The 21,639-nt window shown below is 40.6% G+C and overlaps 1 pseudogene; it reads right to left on the reverse strand.

Annotated features, from left to right (window-relative positions):
• Positions 1-949: 949 nt before the first annotated feature.
• On the reverse strand, positions 950-3,802 carry LOC143582037 (E3 ubiquitin protein ligase RIE1-like; annotated as a pseudogene).
• Between the last annotated feature and the right edge of the window lie 17,837 nt (positions 3,803-21,639).

A 21,639-nucleotide genomic window follows, 5' to 3' on the forward strand; every position in this document is an offset into this window, starting at 1 on the left:
TTGGTTGATTTATGCTGTGTATTTTTTAGCATTTGTCTCCGCAATTATGAAGACGAAGAATAACTTCGTTTCAGACCCAAGTGAAAATGCTTAAAAGAGTATGTCACTATATATAAAACCCAGACACGCATGAAGTAAACGAGAAACTACAGGCAAAACTTGCAGAATTTGGTTTGGCTAGAGCTTTTACAACTGAAGGTGATACACACGTGTTAACCATAATCACTGTACTCCTGGCATGAGACTAACAAATTTGAGTTTTGGCTAAACGTGCTAGGTCAATTTTGGGTCTAAGATGTGAACACATTTAGCTAAACTCGTCGTGTCAACCTGCAGGTTCACGCGCTAACCCATTTATTTTATACTTTTTATGCGTTTTATACTTTTATGTAATAACTTACGCTATTTGGGGTTTTATGCCAAAATTTAGAAGTTTAAAAATACATTGACAATTTAAACATTATCACTTAACACGAATAAAAATAATATGTACATTTGCATTTTAAAAGTATTAAAATGCAAAATACTAAATATTTCGTTTTCATGTTAAACGGTACCAGCAAACGCAAGTGTTGTGTTCGGGTTCGACATGTATATTTGTAATTTTAAAGTGTTAAAATGCATATACACGTGTCGTGAGGTACTTTGGGTTTGACTCGCCAACCCGTGAGCATAACCCCGTTAGCATCCCTATACTCAAAACCCAATATATGGAACACATGCCCTTCGGGTCACAAACTAGCACCTTATTTGTTGCTTAAGAGCTCTAAACAACCTTGGTTGATCCAACCAAGTACCAATATAGTAAAAAACAAGGTAACGAAGCATAGACTCGAGCCATTATGGAACTATGATTCACAAAACTGACTATAGTATATAACAGTAGTTCATCCACACGCTGTTGCCATTTATTATGGTTTTACTTGAGTTAGTCAAGATTATATACTCTTTAAACCTGTTCAATTGGCGTGACAAGTGATTTGCAGACGGGACAAACTGGCCTTCAACCATAACCATTTCACAATGCATGTAGAATGAAATGGATGGTCGCAAGGAAGTAGAAGAAGCTGTCCCCCATCTTCAAAGTCACAAAGGCATATGCAACACTCCTGAAAATACATAAAGGTGATAGTTAATATTCAATCTGAGTTATATGATTTACCACTAATTAATTGACAATAACTTCTAGTGTCTACTGTTTCTTTGGCTGAAACTTGGATCCACCAAGTGATCTGAATTAGAGAATTGCCCGTTACACAACCTGGTGAATCACCCATTTCGTAATCTCCAAACACTGATGATGGTCAATTGGTCATATATATTAATCAACAGAAAGTCAAGTAAATATGCAAGCTTCAGATCATTGCCTGTTCTACATTCCTTTAATTTCAAAATGAGAAACGTTTATGTCTTTTTTATTAAAAAAAATAGATCGATAATCCAAAATTTTATGCTTACAAAACCAACATTATTAATACAACAGCCGTTTAAAACTTTGAATAAGACGATATAGAATTTGTTTAAATAGACTTTGAATGACTCTCACCCATTTGACCAGTTTGACCCATGTGAAAGGTTCTCTTTTTAGCTATTTTTCATTTGACCCGTTTGAGATGAAACATAACTCATTTTATCCCATTTAAAGTAAACGGGTTAAACTTAAAATTGGCACCTATTTCACGCAACCTATCCGATTTTAAGTCACGTAATGTAATTAGTAAACAGCTAAATCTTAAGTAGTTGCGTGCTATAAAAACATCTACATCACTTACAAAAGTAATTAGAAGCACTCATTTCGTAAGTGGGAAAATAAACATACCGCATCCTCGGCTTGAAGAACACGTTCGGTAGAGAAGTCTGAGCCATGAGTTCTCATAGGAATTATCTTCCATGTTCTAACATCAGGCTGCTCCACATCAGCATTAGGCACTTCAAATTTGTATTCGATAAGATTGTTGATTTCAGCCTCTGATGCGCTTCCCTGTGTATTTAACTTGGTTGTAAAATTCAGCAGCAAACAAATTAAAGCAGACTCAAAATTGATTTTCATCCATTTCACCTGGCTACTGATGTAATACAAGAAGGCAATAACGCAAGGCAAGCATAAACAGCAAGCAACCCCGACTAAAGATATGAAAAGTAAACGAAGGACAGCAAAAAACACATCCATGGCCAAAAACGCCAGAGTCAACCTGCCATCGTATAAAAATAAAGCATGAAAAAGGAAAGAAATTTACAAACACCAAACTGTTTTCTAGACCGTTTATGAAAGATCATAAAGCTATTATATTGGTTCAAGACATACCAAAGTAGAAATGTAGCATTGCCGGGAGTAGTGTAAGAAGACATAAGACAAAAGACGCCAAATATCCACCACAAGGGAACACTTTAGTAACCATTTGGCCTCTGAAAACATAAGACACCATTAGCGCATTTCAATCATAATAATCAACTGCTTCCATAAACTTATGAATAGTGTCAAATAATATTGTGATTCTTGTGGGTCAAAGGGATCATCAGTTTTTGCAAAAACATCATGAATGACAGTTAATTCAAAAATCAGATCAATTGCTCTGCATAAACATTTAGCTGGCTTCAAAAGGCTAGGCTAAAACACATAATTAGATAGACTTTGAAGAGAAACATTAAAAATAGGCATCACATATGCAATAATTATCAGCTTAAAACGATTATTCTTGCCACAAACGCGTGCCTTGTGCAGTCACCATGTATCATTTCTTAAGAGTTTACTTTCACAAAAATATTCCATAACAGTAAGAACCAAAGAGCTTACACGTGTTGAAATTTACCAACTTTGCTAACTTTGAACAGATTTGATGATGAAGTCAACATGCTTCTACTTATCATAAATTATGGAGAATTAATCACTTATTAGCATAGGTAATTGACTAATTCATTACTTGTTCTTAAACAGCTTCAAACTCAGATTCAATTAGTATAATTGTCCATGATGATGTTAGATTCGATACAGGTTCAAGCTTCTCAAGTAATTCCCAACAGAAAAACAACCGGAGATAATTCTGTTTAAGCTTCCGGTATAATTCTCAAAATTGATGTTTTCTAGTTAAGTGTAAATTATAAGCTTAGCATGTAGCATGTCATACTTTCAGTTTCAATTCGTTAATAAGCAGGCGCAGATAGCACTTTCAAAATCATAGTAATAAATGATCAGACCTAAGTTAAGAAATTGAAAGCTGCATAAATTAATTATGTTTAACTAAACAGGAATTCAGAATTGAATTAAGTCATTAAGCTGATCGGAGTAACATAATCTTCATCATTCTCAGAGCTTGAACAACTGTTAACGGAACTCATCATTGACGAGATTCTCCTATTCGTCTTCTTATACTTAAACAATAAAAGCACTACATGTAGGACACGTTGCAGTGAGTAGCCGAGAATCCACACCCTAAGTCTCCAGTTGGCATCTTCCCGCTCAAACCAAAACAATGCAGCGAACGAAATCACAACAAATGCAAGGTTCCACAACACGTCTACAACAACAAACGGAAGCTTATAACTCCAGTCATCTCGCCAGTTTGTTAATTGTAGCTTCACGTTCTGGCGCACTACAGTTGACGCTCCACTCCGGCGGGTGAAGAGAGCTAAAAGCATCCGCATTATCATCGAAGTTCTATTTCACATCCAAAAGAAGCCAATTAGCGACCACCAAACAAAAGAACACCTTATTAACCATTTGACATCTAAAATTATTGCACCATTAGGGCACTTCAATCATAATAATCAACTGCTTCCATAAACATCAAGGATGACAGTTACATAAAAATCCCTGCATAAGCATTTAACTTACATCAAAAGGCTAGGCTAAGACACAAATAGCTAGACAGTGAAGAGAAACATTGAAAATAGGCATCACATATGCAGTACTTAGCAGCTTAAACAATTATTCTTGCCACAAACACGTGCCTTATGCAGTCGCTAATGTATCATTTTAGTTTACCTTCCCATAGCAATAAGAAACAAATATCTTACACATGCTGAGATTTACCACATGCTTCTACCTATCTCATATTTGGTCGTATAAACATGACTTACAACTATTTCATAATTATGATTCAACTTATTGGTAAAACTCAGAATTAATCACATAATTAGTATAGGCAGTTGACTAATTCACTACTTTAAACAGCTTTAAACTTAGATTTTAACTAGCTCCAATAAAGATGTAATTCTAGTTTTCAGATATAATTCACAGAATTGATCTTTTCTGATTAAGTTTAAATTATAAGCTTAGCAATACTCATATATTTGTTAATAAGCAGGTGGTTAGTAACGACAAACAATTCCTCGGACCTAAACATGATTAAACTTAGATTTAATTAGTATATATAATCAATATCATCATCCATGAATTCTACTTCTGTTTTAGTTTCAATTCGTTAATAAACGAATTATGTTTAATTACTAAACAGGATTAACTATGAATTGAATTCACCTAATCGGAGTAACACGATTGTTTGAACTCAACACTGACGAAATTCTCCTACTTCTCCTCTTATACTCCAACAGCAAAACCACCACATGCACAATACAGTGAACGGAGTAAGTAAAGATCCAAACCCTGAGTCTCCAGTTCGTAGTATCTTCCCTCGTAAACCAAAACAACGCTGCGAACTAAAGCGCCACAAAGGCGAGGTTCCACAGCGTTTCCACAACAACAACCGGAAACGAATAGGCCCAATCGTCTCGCCATTTCTCCAAATGCAGCGCCGATGCTCCACACCGGAGTGCCAAAAGACATAGAAGCATCACAACTCTCGTCGGAATTGTATCTCCTCCGGCGGTGTTTTCCGGCACAGAAGCCGTATATTCTCCGGCGAGAACTGTACGGCGGTGTTTCAGAAGCTGTAACGGTGACTTGACTCTCATCGACGGCGGTTCCTGAGGCGGGAACGGTGACTTGACTCTCATCGACGGTGGTGGTATCTTCCGGCTCAGGCATAACAGAATAGAATGGTAGCAACTACTGGATACTGATTCTGTTACAAAATCTAACCGTTTTTCGTTATTATTATTATTATTATTATCATTATTATTATTATTTCGTTAATAGGGGGAAAAGTGAAACAATTGGTATTTTCAAATGAGACCGGCTGTATTGAAATTGAAAGTACCTTTAACGAAAATCTAAAAAAACCGGGTACTGAGTATCGGTCTAAGTTTTTCGGTGTAGTGCCCAATGTTTTAAAAGCCGGTGCGTATCAGACGGTTGAACCGGTTATACCGGATTTTCGTAAGACAACCTGTATTTTTGGATGGTTTGCTAGAATATCGTACCGCCAATTTTTTTAAAAATTCTGGTTTAGACCGACAACCGCATCCTAGATAGACCCATAGAAGAACACGTTTTGGGACATTAGTTACCATAGCCATAGGGCTCAGTCTGCATGCTCCAACATCATATCATGTTCCTCTATGTCCCCATTGGACATTTCAAATATGTAGTATTTGGGTAGACTGTGATGCCAGCATTTGATGTACTTCCATGAATATTCATTCACATGATTATATGAATCATCAAGAAACATGAGTAAACGGAATTGAAAAGGTTTCCATCTATCATGTTCCTCTAGCATTACTTCAATAGATGTTGACATCAAAAGTCTGCCCAAATACATATTTGAAGTGCCCAATGATGACATGGGGAACAACTTCTTTCACTTCCTTGCAACCATCGCTTCCATTCTACATGCATCAAGAAACGGCTTAGGTTAAAGGCCACTTATCAGGAATTAGAGATGGTAAAAGAGGATGATTTTTTTTTTTTGTTTAGTGATGCTCTTTTCAACTATTGAATGATGATACTTCGATACATATATAGATAATAGATGGGCCGCGGCGTACTTATATACAACATTATAATATTTTATTTAAACTAAATATTACTAGCTATGTATAAAAATATTAAATATGATTTGAATTTAAATTATCTATAAATATGGTAACAGATCAAATCCTTATCTTTGGATTATATCATTTAAAACATAAAAAATCAACAGGGTTTAATTAAGAAATATGTTAGTAATCTAACTTAGTCTAGTTATAAATAAAATATTTAACTATGTTATTCTTAATTCTTTATTCTATATCTTTTTTTAACGACCAACAAAACCTGGCCCGCAACTAATTTTAGAAAAAACCCACGTCGAAAACCTGTTATGGTAAAAGTAACTCGTGGCTCGCGCATGTTGTCTCAACCCCACGACCTCTCATAAGAAAGTCATGGCGCTACCGTTGGACTAATTGGCCTCTAGTCATTGATAATTATATTATCAAATTGTAAGTACACAAAATTGTTAAATATAAAATGCTAAAAGTAAATATAATGTGAATTTAATAAAATGCATTTAAGCAAAGACTCGGTTCTTGGGAACCTTAAAATGCTTAATTACACGAAGGCTCAGTTCTTCAAAATACCTCAACACGAAACTCGTATGACATGGACATAAGCACACACTAAATCATGCCGAATATAAATAGAACTATAGAAGCGTTGAAATTTCCATATAGCGAAGGCGAAGACGTTTCATGCGGTTTGTCTTGTCACGTTATGCTGTCTTTGGAAAATCTCTAAAATTAAGATTCTAAAAGTTAAAAAATATATATGAATCATAATTAAAATATTTGATAGTTTAAAAATTAAAATAAATATTTTCATATAGCCTCAAATTAAGGTTAGTTATTTATTTCCGTATTTATATACATCATTATAATATATATTTAAATTAAATATTATTAGTTATGCATAAAAGTATTAAATATATGATTTGAATTTAAATTTATCTATAAATATGGTAACAGATCAAATCCTTATCTTGGGTTATATTATTTAAAACATAAAAAATCAACAGAGTTTAAATTAAGAAATATTTTAGTAAAATATTTTTTTATTAGAACCACGATTTCGCTTTCAGAGTTTGGCTTGGGAGTTATTCCGGGAAACCATACCGCCGGCTGGCACTTTACGGTCGTCGTGTCACCACAAGAGCAGAACTCTTGGCGTAACACACGGTGGGACGAAAACCCAGGTGGGCTCGGGGTTCAAACTAATTACCTTTGCACAAGGCTTAGTTCAAATTATTCATTACTAATATCCATAAAAAATGACACTAAATGAGAATCGAACTTAAGTCTCCATTGGAAAACTCAAGCCTCGTACCACTAGCTTAGAGGTGAGGGATAAATATTTTAGTAATCTAACTATATTATTTATAGGGGAAGGTTCATGTATATTTTAATCTTAACATGAGAACGTAGGAATTAATATCAATTTATACAAAAATAAGACCGTAAGAAAGAATACCAACTACAATACCAATCTACATAAACAATTATTTATAATAACAAAGAAAAAAACCTAAAAATTACAACAAAAAAATCAAAATCAAGAACAAAATAATAACAGCAAATACCAACAAATACTTATAACAGCAAAAGAAAAAAATAACTAATAGCAACAAAATATAAATAAGCAAATACTTATAACGTATCATAATCGAAAATTAGCAAATACGAACAAAAAATAACAGCAAACACCTATAAAAATAAACCTAATGGTAACAGCAAATTGGTCCTCACTGTTTTTATGTTAAGAATAAAATGCATTTGATCCTGTTTTATTATTCATAATTCTTTATTCTATATCTTTTCTTAACAACAAACAAAATCCGGCCCACAACTAACTAGTTTAAGAGAACTATTGTTACATGCTATAGTTAGTTTTGTGAATCATGGCTCCATAATGGCTCGAGTTGCCGATTAGTTACCAAGGATTTTTACCATATTGGTACTTGGATAAACCAAGGTTGTTTAGAACTCTTAAGCAACAAAAAAGGTACTAATTTGTGACCCAAAGGACGTGTATGAGGTTCTATTATAGGGTTGTTAACGGGGTATGCTCACGAGTTGGCGGGTCAAACCCGAAGAAACCATTCCATATATTGGGTTTTGATTATAGGGATGCTAATGGGGTTATGCTCATGGGTTGGCGGGTCAAACCTGAAGTACCTCACCACATGTGAATTTGCATTTTTAACACTTTTAAACTACAAATGTACATGTCGAATCCGAACACAACATTTCCCTTCACAGGTGACACAGACCGCTTAACATGAAAATGAAATAAATAGTTTTGTGCATTTTAATACATTAAAATTACAAATGCACGCTTTTTTTCGTAGTAAGTGATAATGTTTAAATGTCAATGTATTTTTATACTTCTAAATTTTGGCAAAAAAACCCTAAATAGTGTAAGTTATTACATAAAACACATACTTAAGAAGTACAACCAGATAGGTGGCTAAATATAGTTATTGTCTGTTCTCTGTTATTATTATCTTAATTTAGGTGTTTTAAAGTGATAACCAGATTATGAAATCGTCTAAGTCTTGCTGACTGATGGTTAACCATATATTAATCAACTTCATCATTAGTTTTACAATGAAGAAGATATCTAGAGACTATGATGGAGACGATTAGACGAATTTAATATAACTCATAACTATACCGAAGAAAACAACATTTAGTTCAATTTAACTTACATAAATCAAGTTCAAAGAAAACCATAAACACTGATATGGCATTGTAACTTCAAAATGCTATCTAGCTAGGGACATGACTTATTTTAAAAAGTTGAAAACATCAGACACAAACACAAATTCAAGATTTGATTATCTTAGATTTGTCCCCCTTATACTCTCCAAACTCTAGGACATGTTATGATTTAGATTATTCGTTTTCGCCCCGGTCAAACAGTTCTTTAGATCCGTCACCACATCATTCATGGTTGGCCTTTCGATGGATGAGTTGTCAACGCAGCTCATTGCCAACTCTACCACCTTCCACGCTGTATTAACTTCGAAATCCCCATGCAACCGAGGATCGATTATATTTTCAACACTTCCTTTTTCAACCATAGATTTAACCCAATTAACTATGTATATATCCGCTGATATCGCTGGCCTGCCCGTAATCAACTCTAGTAATACTACTCCAAAACTGTACACATCACTTTTCTCGGTCAACCTGTTTGTTGTGTAATACCTACAAAACATAACTTATTTTAATTAAATTATGTAGATGTTTTATTTGATAAATGGAAACTAAATGTAGAACAAAAGAAACTTACTCAGGGTCAACATAACCAGGAGTGCCAGCAATTACCGTCGACACGTGTGTAGCGCCTTCAGTTGTAAAAGCTCTAGACAGACCAAAATCTGCTAGTTTTGCTTGTAATTTCTCGTTTAATAATATGTTTGAACACTTCACATCTCTATGGATTATTGGTGGCTTGCAACCATGATGCATGTACTCTAATCCTGTTATTGAAGAAACACTAATCGACCCCGGGCAGATTACGGATAACCTGGGGGTTAAATAGATGTTTCCCACGAGGGGTTAGATCCGGCAAAGATGGTTCTTCTGATAACCTGCAAAACAGACACCGTGAGCTCGTCACTGAGAAGGGGGGGTACCTCCTTGTGACCACCCTCCGGCGTGCGAATCAGACTAGATTGCTCTTGAATATAAGTGTATATTAAGAGAATGACTAGAGCAGATATCAGGTATAAGATATAAGATGAGATACAAGATGAGATAATAATACCATTCCAAGGTGTTGGAGTATTTATAGCCGAAGGTAGGTTTCCAAGAAGGTACAGCCGGCTGAATAGTGTTCCTGTTCTGCCAACTGTGGGCTACGCACATGCCATGCTGGTAGTTGGTGGGTAGGCAGCGGCTGATAGTGACCAGGCCGGCTGTGTACTATTCCTGTTCCACCAACTGCAGGCTATGCACGTCCTCCGACAGGTTGGTGAGTAGGCAGCGGCTAATAGTGACATACAGTACAAGAGCGTGCTGCTCGTCATACTGTTGTCAGTGAGCTGTCGTATCTTTGGTCAGATCTTTTGTCCATACCTCGTCAGGTACAGTACAAAAGATCCTCCCGTATCGTACGGACTGGCTCATTTGGGCGGGAGTATTCCCGGCTTTGCTCATTCCTTCTTCAGGTGACATTACTGAATTATTATGAGAGCTAAGTGCCTTGTGCGTGTAGCTTTGTTGCGCAGGTAGCCTTCCCTGATGGCTTGTATCCGCAGCTGCGGGAACAGGCAGAGTACTTCACCATTGGGAGGCTTTTCCTGCGGGAACAGCTTGCGTACTGCGCGTAAGGACGTCACGTCTCTGAGCATGGTGGGTCCTGCGGATCCAGTTGGTCTCGGCGCAGACGTCCCTTTAAGTTAAGTCTTGCGGGTTCAACCGCGCAGACGTCCGTAAAGGAGTCTTGCGGGTTCAATTGCGCAAACGTCCCTTTTCAAGGTGAGTCTTGCGGGTTCAACTGGGCTCTGCTGAGACCTACCTCTTCAAGTCCCCCCAGTCCAATGTTCTTCTCATGAATTGTTAATAAGTGAGGTGAACTTTTGGACTTAAACAAGGGGTTTTGAAAAGGTTTTAGTTTTAAGGTTTTCCATGGGGATTCTTCCCGCGGAAGTCCTAATGTCACGCAGAAATTCCCGACTTTTCTGCTTGATCTTTGGGTGTGATGCGGGTAGGTCTGTAACCTCCTCGCAAGTCAGGAGCGTTGAGTTCCACTTGTGTAGATTCTCCATGAGGTTTTGGTAGTTTTGAACATAGTGATCAATTATGTTTAAACAACCAATTCCATCTTGGAGGTTCAAACAATCTAGTTCTCGACGTTCCCGCTATGCGGGGATGTTATTCCAGTTTCCGCAAGCACTGCCCAGAAGATCCTTCTTGGTTTCAATTCCCTGCGGAGTGCTAGGTATATGAAGGGTTTCGCCTTGACACTGTACCCGCACTCGTCTTATAGTTACTTTACTTCCAAGGTATTCCTGGCTTCAATTCCCTGCGGGTGCTAAGTATGTGAAGGGTTTTGCCTTGACACTGTACTCGCACCCGTCTTATGGTTACTTGGTTGCCGAGGTATTCTTGGCTTCAATTCCCTGCAGGTGCTAAGTATGTGAAGGGTTTTGCCTTAACACTGTACTCGCACCTGTCTTATAGTTACTTGGTTGCCAAGGTAAGGGGTATTTTCCCGCTTACTTTTGAATCTTTTTGAAATTTTGAAATTCGAAGAGTTGGTGAAAGGATAAGAACAGTCCAAACTGTTGAAACGTCGTCCGACGGTTTCTTCTGACTGTGTCAGGACGTGCAGGAAGTTATGGCGACGTGACAGTACATGGTCATTCCAGACGCTTTTTCAGGCGCGTGGGCGCGATTTTTCGGGCGCGTGGCCGCGAAATTAATGGCACGCGTCCTTTCAACAGCTGTTGCCAGCTTGCTCTTTGCCACGTGTCATAGTTTCATTGCACTTGCGATTTCTCTCTCTTCCGCATTAAATTCATCGCATTAATTGCGATGAGTATATAAAGGGCGAGAGGGTGCACCTTAGTCCACACTTTCACTTCTCTCTTCATCTTCTAAACGATTTCCGGCGAATACTCACTATTCCGTCGAGCATTCTTCTGAAATCGTTTTTCTGTACATCCGAAACATGTCTTCTACCCGTGATTTTGAGGCCACTGCCGAGGAGTCTGAGTTGTTCGTCGAGAACCCGACGTCGACGTCCGAAAAGGACGACAAGAGCACTGCTGGCGAGTGCCAGTGTGCTCTTCCGGCCGACCTCTATCAGTACGTCGTCCGGAAGTTCATGCTCGAGCCGTACGAGCCTGAGTTTCCGGAGCCTCACCAGACGGTGTACGATGCCCCCAAGGGCAAGATAGGGGTGTACGCCGCGTTCTTCGTTTATGGGAATCTCAGGTTCCCATTGACGAAGTTTGTATACCGTGTCTTGGAGAGGCACGGTGTGCATTTGACGGAGGTACACTCGATGGCGATCGCCAAGATCCGCCACTTTGAGTGGGTGTGCCTCATTCTGGGCGTGGAGCCCCATGCTGACCGCCTGATGACCTTCTATTCTTGGAGGTGCATCCAGGGGTGGTATACCTTGGTCAATCGGATCAAGGGTCTGAAGATCTGCGCAACCGAGCGCAGTCTTCGGTCGTGGAAGCGGGAGTTTTTCTTTATCTCCGCTCGCGTCGTCCCCCTTGCGATGACGTTTAAGAATGGGAGAGCACTCCCCGCCCTCAACCACCAGGAGGCGGAGTGGTTCGCCAAGATCTCCCGGATCCAGACTCCGGTGTACCGCTTTGCGGAGTCTGGGATGGTGATGCTTGGGATGAGCCGGGTGTGGAAGGAGGCGTCACAGGTTCCCATCGTCCTCGAATACGGTTTGAACTCTGTCCCTTATGGTATGCTCTATCTTCTTTGTTGATATAGGTTTTTCTTCTAACTGTTTCTTCTTTTTATTTCAGAGGGAAACGACTTGCAGTCTCTCCTGCAGCCGCGGGAGAGTGATGGTCACGCCCGGATGGGTACTCGTGCTCTTGATGAGAACGAGTTGCCCATCTTGGAGCAAACGAGGGATCGGTTTGTGGAGGTCTACCCGCCAGGCCACCCTATTCTGAGCGCCACGCGGCCAGGTAAGGAGTTATTCAACCCTCGACCTCTCAATGCTGAAACCTCTGCTGGAATTCCTCTAATCTTGTCATCTTCTGATGAGGAATCCGCAGATGGTCCTCCGTTGGTGCGGCAAAAGAAGGCTGTCGGCGGGAAGGGGAAGGCGAAGGTTGCCTCCACTGCCGATCCGGTGCATCGGTCTGATTCAGAGACCGAAAGCGAGGAGGTGGCGGGGAACCCTGGTGGTGATAAGACCACTGCTCCGGAGGCTGAGACGACTGTCACCTCCGAGCAGCCCAAGACGACGACGGTGAGCGGCGTGAAGAGGCCGGCTCCATCGGGTTCGTCCCCGCCTGTTCGCACTTTTAGGCTCAAGAAAACCCGTAAGTACAAACTTCCTTTACTTTTAACTTCATATCTTTCCGCCATTATACTTATATCTTCTTGTCTTAGTGCAGGCGTGGATGCTACCGCATTCCAGGGTGGAGCGGTGAGGAGCACCTCCGGACCCATGACGGTAGGCTTGGTCAACCTACCTGAGGCGATGACCCAGGCGGCTACGCTTGCTTCAGTTGGTTCAGTTGCTCACCCAGTTGAGCCAACTGTTCCAACTGTGACGACATCTCCGCCGGCTGTCAGTGCCATATTCACTGATTCTTTCACTGAGCCGGCGGTGAATGTTTCTGTGGATTCTTCCGCAGACACGGCCGCGGTTGTGAGTTCACCTCCGGTGAGTTCACCTCCGCCGGTTTCTACCACGGCGGCTTCCGCAATGCCTCCTCCGGCGCCGGTGACTGCGGCCGGTACTTCAGGTATGTCCGGGGTTGGGGCGTCAAGCCAATCTCTGCCTCCTTCCCATCTGCCTGACCTCTTGGATGGATATCCGTTAGGTTCGGGTGATGGGTTTGGCGGCTACAGGCCTGTCGTCGACCCTACAGGTGCGTAGGGTTATTTTGGCCTTTATTTTATATATATATATATATATATATATATATATATATATATATATATATATATATATATATATATATATGTATATGTATGTATGTATATATATATTTTATCATCTTTTCCTAACTGCTTTTTGCTTTTGCAGTGTCGGATTCCAATGAAGTGTATGTTCCACGATGGAACATCCGCCGAGGAACAACCCATCGCACGCCTGTGGAGTGCGTGGAGTGGGCTTGTCACGCAGCTCCCAGTGGTGCGTTGGGGGAAGCAATGGCTAGCTACCAGGAGGGTAGGCTAACCAATGAGCTTCGGATTCTCCTGGCCCGGATGCAGCCGCGCGTCGAGCTGCTTTGTCGTGAAAACGACAAGTTAAAAGCAGCTCGTATCCAAGAAGTAGCTCAGGCGCGGGCTGTCCGGGAGGAGAATAAGAGGCTTACCGCAGTGGCTGCGGAAAAGGAGAAGGCCTTCCAGGCCCTTGAAGTTGAAGTTCAGGCCCGTCTCGAGGCCCGTTCCAAGGCTGCCCAAGCTGTTAACGAACAGCTTCGGCTGGCTAAGGAAACTGCACGGAACGCAACTGAGAGGGCCACCAAGGCTGAAGCTATTGCTGAGCCTCTACGCATTGAGAACGAGGAGCTTAAAGCCAAGCTAGAGAGGCTCCAGCAGGCTCATGATGCCTTGGCTATGGAAGACGCCAAGAAGCTCCAAGAGATCTTGAACCAGAGGGGCGTGCTTGACCACACTGAGCGGAAGCTAAAGGGCGTTGAAGAGGCTGCTGCAAAGGAAGTGTTTCTTGCCAACCTTAATAAAAGTGAAGCCGAACGCGCCCGTAACCAAGCTCAAGCCGCCCTCCAGGAGGCTCTGGTTGCCAAGGAATGGCTTCTTCGAGAAGCGTTGTCTCAGGTATGCGTAATTTCATAATATCTTTACGCTTTTCTTTGTAAATAGAAAAGGTTTTTATACTTGTATTTTTTCTTGTAGGTTGTGCATCGAGTCTTCACGGACACATCATACGACGATGCCATGAGCGCAGCCCTCAACGCTTCTCATGAGGATGGGGAAAAGGCCGGCTTCCTGCTTGGTTTAGGGTTCGTTGAGAAAGGCATCCCGCCTTCCAACTTCCCTTTATATGATGTTGATACTGAAGCTGTATATGACCAAGCAGTGAATCAGTATGCCGCCTTCCCGCATCCGGTGGTGGAGAAGGTGAACGAAGTTGCTGCTGCTGATGATGGGCTAACCATTCTAAAGACCTTCCTTGAACCGCCACAGCCAACTGATGGTGCGGGTACAAGTGGGTTTGGAGGGAGTGGTCCTGAAGCTTGAACCTTAAGATCCCTTCCCACTGTTAGGATAGGTTTACATTGTATAGATTTATATTCATGTAGGCGGGTAGTTACCCAGCCATTCTTGTAATACTTGAATTATTATGAAATATAAATCTTTTTTCACTGGATGACTTGCTTTATAAACGTTATATGACTTGCTCATGCATACTTTAGTTTAAATTAGCTACTTTTCAAGTGTTTAGAATAAGTTAACCTTTGAACGTGGTAGATAATAGGTTGAAGTTTTGCTTCCTCCTTCGTGATTGTGCGGGTAAGACCGTCACTTGCACTTAGGATGGCTAAACTTTACCTATATCTGACCTGCGTGGAGGTTTTCCTCATCTTTTCGTTAGAAATTTTCTAAGGGTTTAGAATAAGTTAACCTTTGAACGTGGTAGATAATAGGTTGAAGTTTTGCTTCCCCCTTTGTGATTGTGCGGGTAAAACCGTCACTTGCACTTGGTAGGATGGCTAAACTTCACCTATATCTGACCTGCGTGGAGGTTTTCCTCATCCTTCCGTTAGGAATTTTCTAAGTATTTGAATAGGTTAACCGTTCGACGCGTGGTTGTCAATAGGTTAGTTCGGTTTCTTCTATCATGATTTGTGCGGTTAGGACCGGCACTTTCATTTAGTGGGATCACCAAACTTTACCTATGACTGACCTGCGTGAAGGTTTGCCGTTTTTTGTGTTTATGCGGGTTTTGCCGCCTTCCACAAGCAACGATTTCTTTACACTTATTTATGCGGTGAAAACCGGCATCAGTGTTTTGAATAAATTAACCGTTCGACGCGCGGTTGTCAATAGGTTAGTTCGGTTTCCTCTATCATGATTTGTGCGGTTAGGACCGGCACTTTCATTTAGTGGGATCACCAAACTTTACCTATGACTGACCTGCGTGAAGGTTTGCCGTTTTTGTGTTTATGCGGGTTTTGCCGCCTTCCACAAGCAACGACTTCCCCACTTATGTATGCGGTGAAGACCGGCATATCAGTGTGGAAAGTTCATAAGTATAAATGTAAGATCATCAGCATCAATGTTCTAAGGAGAATCATTTCCATTAGAAGTGGCTCAGGGCCTTTTCTTTACAAGTTTGGAATTGATCTACATGCAAACTGTGTAATTGAGCTCCCTTCCATGTTGATGGGAGTGCCATCGAGCCGATATGCACCTGGTTTAGGATCTCGTTGTTTACGCAGTATGTAGTCTCCAACATTGAAGCTGCAATTTTATTCGTGTTTTCCCCAACTGGGGTTCTACACGCATCAGCCTGCTCAGCGTTCGTTACGCCACGAGGTGCGCGAGCGTCCCATCTCTGACAAATGCTTCGACGATGTCCTTTACGTCTGTGCATTCTTCAGTGTTGTGGCCTTTTGTCCTGTGAAAGTCACAGTATTTGCTCCATCAGCATTGTGACGATGTCGGATTATTGGAGCCTTTGGCCATGGGAGCTCCTCAGTGGCGAATATCTCGGTGACGCTTTTGGTGAGTGGCGTCCATCTGGAGTTCTGGTTCGACTGTACGTTATCCCTTCCGCCTAACCGATGTTGCAAGCCGGATGAGGTGTCAAAGTTTACCCTTGACTGCCAAATGCCTAGCTTCCGCTTTTTGTTTAGTCAGGCGGTAAGGACGTTGTCTTCTCTTGTTTTCTGGGTGTAGAGGTTTGTGCTCTGGGGGAGATCTCTACCCAGTTGCTTATCCGTTTCCGCAAAGCGTTTAGCTGCTGTCATGATGGCATCCCATGTGGATGGCATGCCATCTCTACCCGTTAAGGTGCGGATGAGCTCTGGGTCTTTCGCGCCCTGGATGAAAGCAGCGCGAACAAGATCTTCGCTAATATTACCCAGACTTAGCTTCTTTGAGTTGAAGCGAGTGATGAAGTCTGGCAAAGATTCATCTTCCCCTCGAATGCAATTGAGGATTGTCCATTGCTCTTCGGTATACTTTCTTTGTTGGCTGAAGTGTTGGCTAAACTTCTGTTGGAAGTCTGCCCAATCGTAGATGTGGTTGACCGGTAGACGATCGAACCACGCTCTAGCTGGCCCAACAAGCGTCATTTGGAACATGTAACACCACGTAGGTTCCGTCCAATTACTGACGGTTGCCCCCGCTATGAATCTGTTCAAATGATCGTCTGGATCAGATATACCATCGTAAGTGCCGATGTTGGACATCTGTTTGGTACTTTTCGGGGCGATTGCTTCCGCGCTGTCCCTTGCAAATTTGGATGTTCCCGCATTTGCCGCAGTTGGTCTAAATGCTTTTGAGAAGTCACGTTGGTTTCCACCCGCGTTTTTTGGTTTGAAGGTTTCTTCAAAATGCCTTCTCGGTTGGGAGTCCGTTTCCTTACGCTTCCCTTTCGTCCTATGACGAGGGTTTGCGTCACTATCGGATTCCTCCGAATCATCGTCCAAGTACTCTCCGAATTCCTCAGGCTGTTGGAGTGAACGTAAGCGTTCATCCAACTCAGCTTGGAATTCTTTTTGACGTGCTTCCGCCCACGCTTTAACTTCATCGAGTGTTTGGCGGGGGAGCCTCGTTCGTTGTCTCTCTAACTGGGTATCGGTGAATCCCAGTGAGCGATTATTTACTGCACTTACCCCAGCTCGGGTAACTGGGGTAGTGTTCGTAAAATTTACTGCACTTGCCCCGACTTGGGTAACCGGGGTAGTGTTCGTAAAAACTGTGTAGTCGCCGGTATTCCCCTCAGTAGCTGGGGTTGTGGTTACCGGGGTTTCTTTAACCATCTTTCCAGAAGTTTTGAGAAAACTGAAAAAGAATTAAGTTCTAGCTTTTATGCACGGATGGCGCCAATGAAGAAACACTAATCGACCCCGGGCAGATTACGGATAACCTGGGGGTTAAATAGATGTTTCCCACGACGGGTTAGATCCGGCAAAGATGGTTCTTCTGATAATCTGCAAAACAGACACCGTGAGCTCGTCACTGAGAAGGGGGGGGTACCTCCTTGTGACCACCCTCCGGCGTGCGAATCAGACTAGATTGCTCTTGAATATAAGTGTATATTAAGAGAATGACTAGAGCATATATCAGGTATAAGATATAAGATGAGATACAAGATGAGATGATAATACCATTCCAAGGTGTTGGAGTATTTATAGCCGAAGGTAGGTTTCCAAGAAGGTACAGCCGGCTGAATAGTGTTCCTGTTCTGCCAACTGTGGGCTACGCGATGCCATGCTGGTAGTTGGTGGGTAGGCAGCGGCTGATAGTGACCAGGCCGGCTGTGTACTATTCCTGTTCCACCAACTGCAGGCTATGCACGTCCTCCGACAGGTTGGTGAGTAGGCAGCGGCTAATAGTGACATACAGTACAAGAGCGTGCTGCTCGTCATACTGTTGTCAGTGAGCTGTCGTATCTTTGGTCAGATCTTTTGTCCATACCTCGTCAGGTGCAGTACAAAAGATCCTCCCGTATCGTACGGACTGGCTCATTTGGGCGGGAGTATTCCCGGCTTTGCTCATTCCTTCTTCAGGTGACATTACTGAATTATTATGAGAGCTAAGTGCCTTGTGCGTGTAGCTTTGTTGCGCAGGTAGCCTTTCCTGATGGCTTGTATCCGCAGCTGCGGGAACAGGCAGAGTACTTCACCATTGGGAGGCTTTTCCTGCGGGAACAGCTTGCGTACTGCGCGTAAGGACGTCACGTCTCTGAGCATGGTGGGTCCTGCGGATCCAGTTGGTCTCGGCGCAGACGTCCCTTTAAGTTAAGTCTTGCGGGTTCAACCGCGCAGACGTCCGTTAAGGAGTCTTGCGGGTTCAATTGCGCAAACATCCCTTTTCAAGGTGAGTCTTGCGGGTTCAACTGGGCTCTGCTGGGACTTACCTCTTCAGTTATACAATTACAAACCCACGGAACTTATAATACATATTAACATTTATGTGCTTGTAGAACTTAAAGTTTAACTAATCTGAAACTAACCTTGTGCTGCATCGTATCCGATTTGAAGCCTCTTTTTCCAACTCAAAACATTTCGACTGGCATCTTCCCAAGCAATTATTGCCATTAGTGATTGAACTTATATCCTAAAGGGTTGATATAATATATATTATAAAAGTTACCAAATAGATGCATTCCCAAGTTTCCATTAGCCATGTACTCGTATATAATTCCCTTGTGGATGCCTTCATCACAGTAGCCGACAAGTGAAGTTATGTTTTTATGATGAACACTCATGAGAAGGCTGACCTGCAGTTCAATATGGTTTGAATAAATCATTTTTATTTAAAAATGTGATTAATATTTATAGAAAACTTACTTCTGCCTGAAATTCTCTGTACCCATGAGCTGATGATTCTGAAAGCATCTTTACTGCAGCTCGGGTATCCCCAATCAACCCACTAAACACGGCTCCAAATCCTCCTTTCCTAATAACATTACTGAAGTTGCTAGTAATTCTTTGTATTTCTGAATATGTGAAACGTTGGCGGTTGGTTTCTCGGTTCGATAAACTCGTCTCTTATGCTTGGATCTGCATTATCAGTTCAAATCTTGGTTTCATGTCCTATGATTTTCTTTATTTATGATGTATGCTTTGTAAGGTTAATAATATTACAAACCGTGTGTTCGTCTTCTTTTAGTTATCCATAGGGCGGTCGCTATGGTCAATAGCACGAATAATGCCGCAATTGCTACTATTTTGAGTGAACATTAAACACCGATAAACAATTGTAAATTTGTAAGTTAAATTAAAGAAGCTATTGATTTATTACAGTAAGTTGATCTAATAACAGTTTATTTACCGAGAGTTAGAAAGGTGAAATTATAAAATTCATAGTATTTGTTTTTTTGTCGTGTTCCATATATAAAATTATAAAATTTATAAGTAATATTTTTTTTTCTATTTATCATGTGATTGTCATATTCTGTACGTAAAATTAGAAAATTATGAATTTTTTGTTAAAAAAACAAGTGATTGATTTATAATACAAATTCAGTGTATATACAAGTTAAAATGGAATGTGTTATGTTTGTTGAGAAACAATTTGCAAAATAGAAAAGGGTCTCTCATAAGAGAATCGAATAGGTGGGAAAGAAAATGAAAAACAATTAAAAAAAAAGGTAATATACCAAAAAATTTGAGATTGAGAATCAATCTTGGGTGGGAAAGTTACATTTAACACTAAAATTATGTATGTTAACCAAAGAGACAACATATAGAATTGGTTTATAAATGAACTCTCTTTTATTTATTTAGTATGTGTATTAAAAAAAATTAACAAATTGAGGCCTAATTTTTATTGGGGCCTAAAGCCCTGGCTTGCCCAACTTAACTGTTGAGCCGGCCCAGATTGTGCAGATCGCGTTTAGTTGTGTCAACAATTCGGATAGGGTTTCGTTTGTCATCACAACCAAACTACTAGGTCTAGCAATTACTGTGCAATCAACTTAATTGAATCCGTGATTAGTTTGTTATCTCATTACCTGAACCTGAAGTGAATCACCCTTTCTCATAATTGTTTACAGATATTAAAAGTGATCGTGTGTTCTTAAAATATCTTTCAATACTGTTTGACATCAACTGTCCGCATAATTAATTAGTTTAAGTCATAAATCAAACTTGCACTTTCCACTGATTTCCTGTGGAGACGATCTTACTTACCCGTACTAGACACAGATATTGAAGTTTGCAAATACTTGTTTTTTTTATTAGAGCACGACATCTACATCAAGAACCTCGTTGGAACGAGCGGCACACAAAAAAGTATCACTAGAAATGCTACCACTAAAGCCTTTTAGTGACACCTTTTCCATCTAGCGCTACAAATTTTTGGAGTTTTAGTGGCACTTTTGTCGTCCGCCACAATACTTTTCAACATTTAGTGAACTTTTTTCATTTGCCGCTACAAACTTTTTGGTTGGAATCGAGAGCTTCCAGCCCCCCAACAACCAGAGGGAGCTTGCTTATGGAAAGAAGTTCCGCTGCCATTACAAGCTTATGGGCTTTAATAGTAAATTTTTTTTGTTTGTCACTGTAAACCTTTTGAACTTTTAGTTACACTTTTTTTCATCTGTGACTATAAACCTTTGGATTTAGTGACTATTTTTTGGTCTAACAATTTTTTTTTGGCTTTAGTGACACTTTTAAATGCCTCCACTATACAAGTATAAATCAACAAAATTTTGGCTCTACTGACCTTTTTAAATGCCTCCACTATACAAGTATAAATCATATTAATTTAAATGCTACTATAGATATAAATAAGAACTTTGGTGCCACAAGTGTCTATTGGCCCACTTGGCGGCACAGTATTAATATGCGAATTTTGTTTTTTTTTTTGTTATATTTAGTTCATTTACCATAATGAACGTAATGGAAATTGATCAAATTTCATTTTTTTTTTGTTTTAGTTCTGATGCCATAACGAAGCTGACAGAAACCAACCGAATTTGCATATACTCGCCGCCTCAACGCCTGTGACCGACAATGCTCGGGTTTTACCAACACGCGTAATCAAAACGAACGTAATCAAAATCGAGCAAATTCGTGTCAAGTTACCGCCTCAATGCAGCCCAGGACAGACAACTCTTGGATTTTACCACCGTCCGGATTTACAGACCAAAAAACATCATTAATATTTTGTTTTTTTATATGTTAATATATTTATATGTTAATTGAATACGAATTAATTTTTTGGGTTTTAACGTTTAAATTTTACCAACAGTTTCTATACAGATCAAATTCGCGTTGACTCACCATTATAACGCTCGAGTTTTACTAACGCCCGGGTTTTGCTCCAGTTTTGTCAGTTGCCCTGACGCAAAGTGCTGTATAAAAAACTAGTTATTCATATTTGTAAGCTTACAATACAACATCAAAT

The sequence above is a fragment of the Bidens hawaiensis genome, unplaced genomic scaffold (genome assembly GCF_021521415.1).
Source record: "Bidens hawaiensis isolate Kalapana, Puna unplaced genomic scaffold, B.hawaiensis_p1.1 tig00031415_1, whole genome shotgun sequence".
Taxonomy (NCBI): domain Eukaryota; kingdom Viridiplantae; phylum Streptophyta; class Magnoliopsida; order Asterales; family Asteraceae; genus Bidens; species Bidens hawaiensis.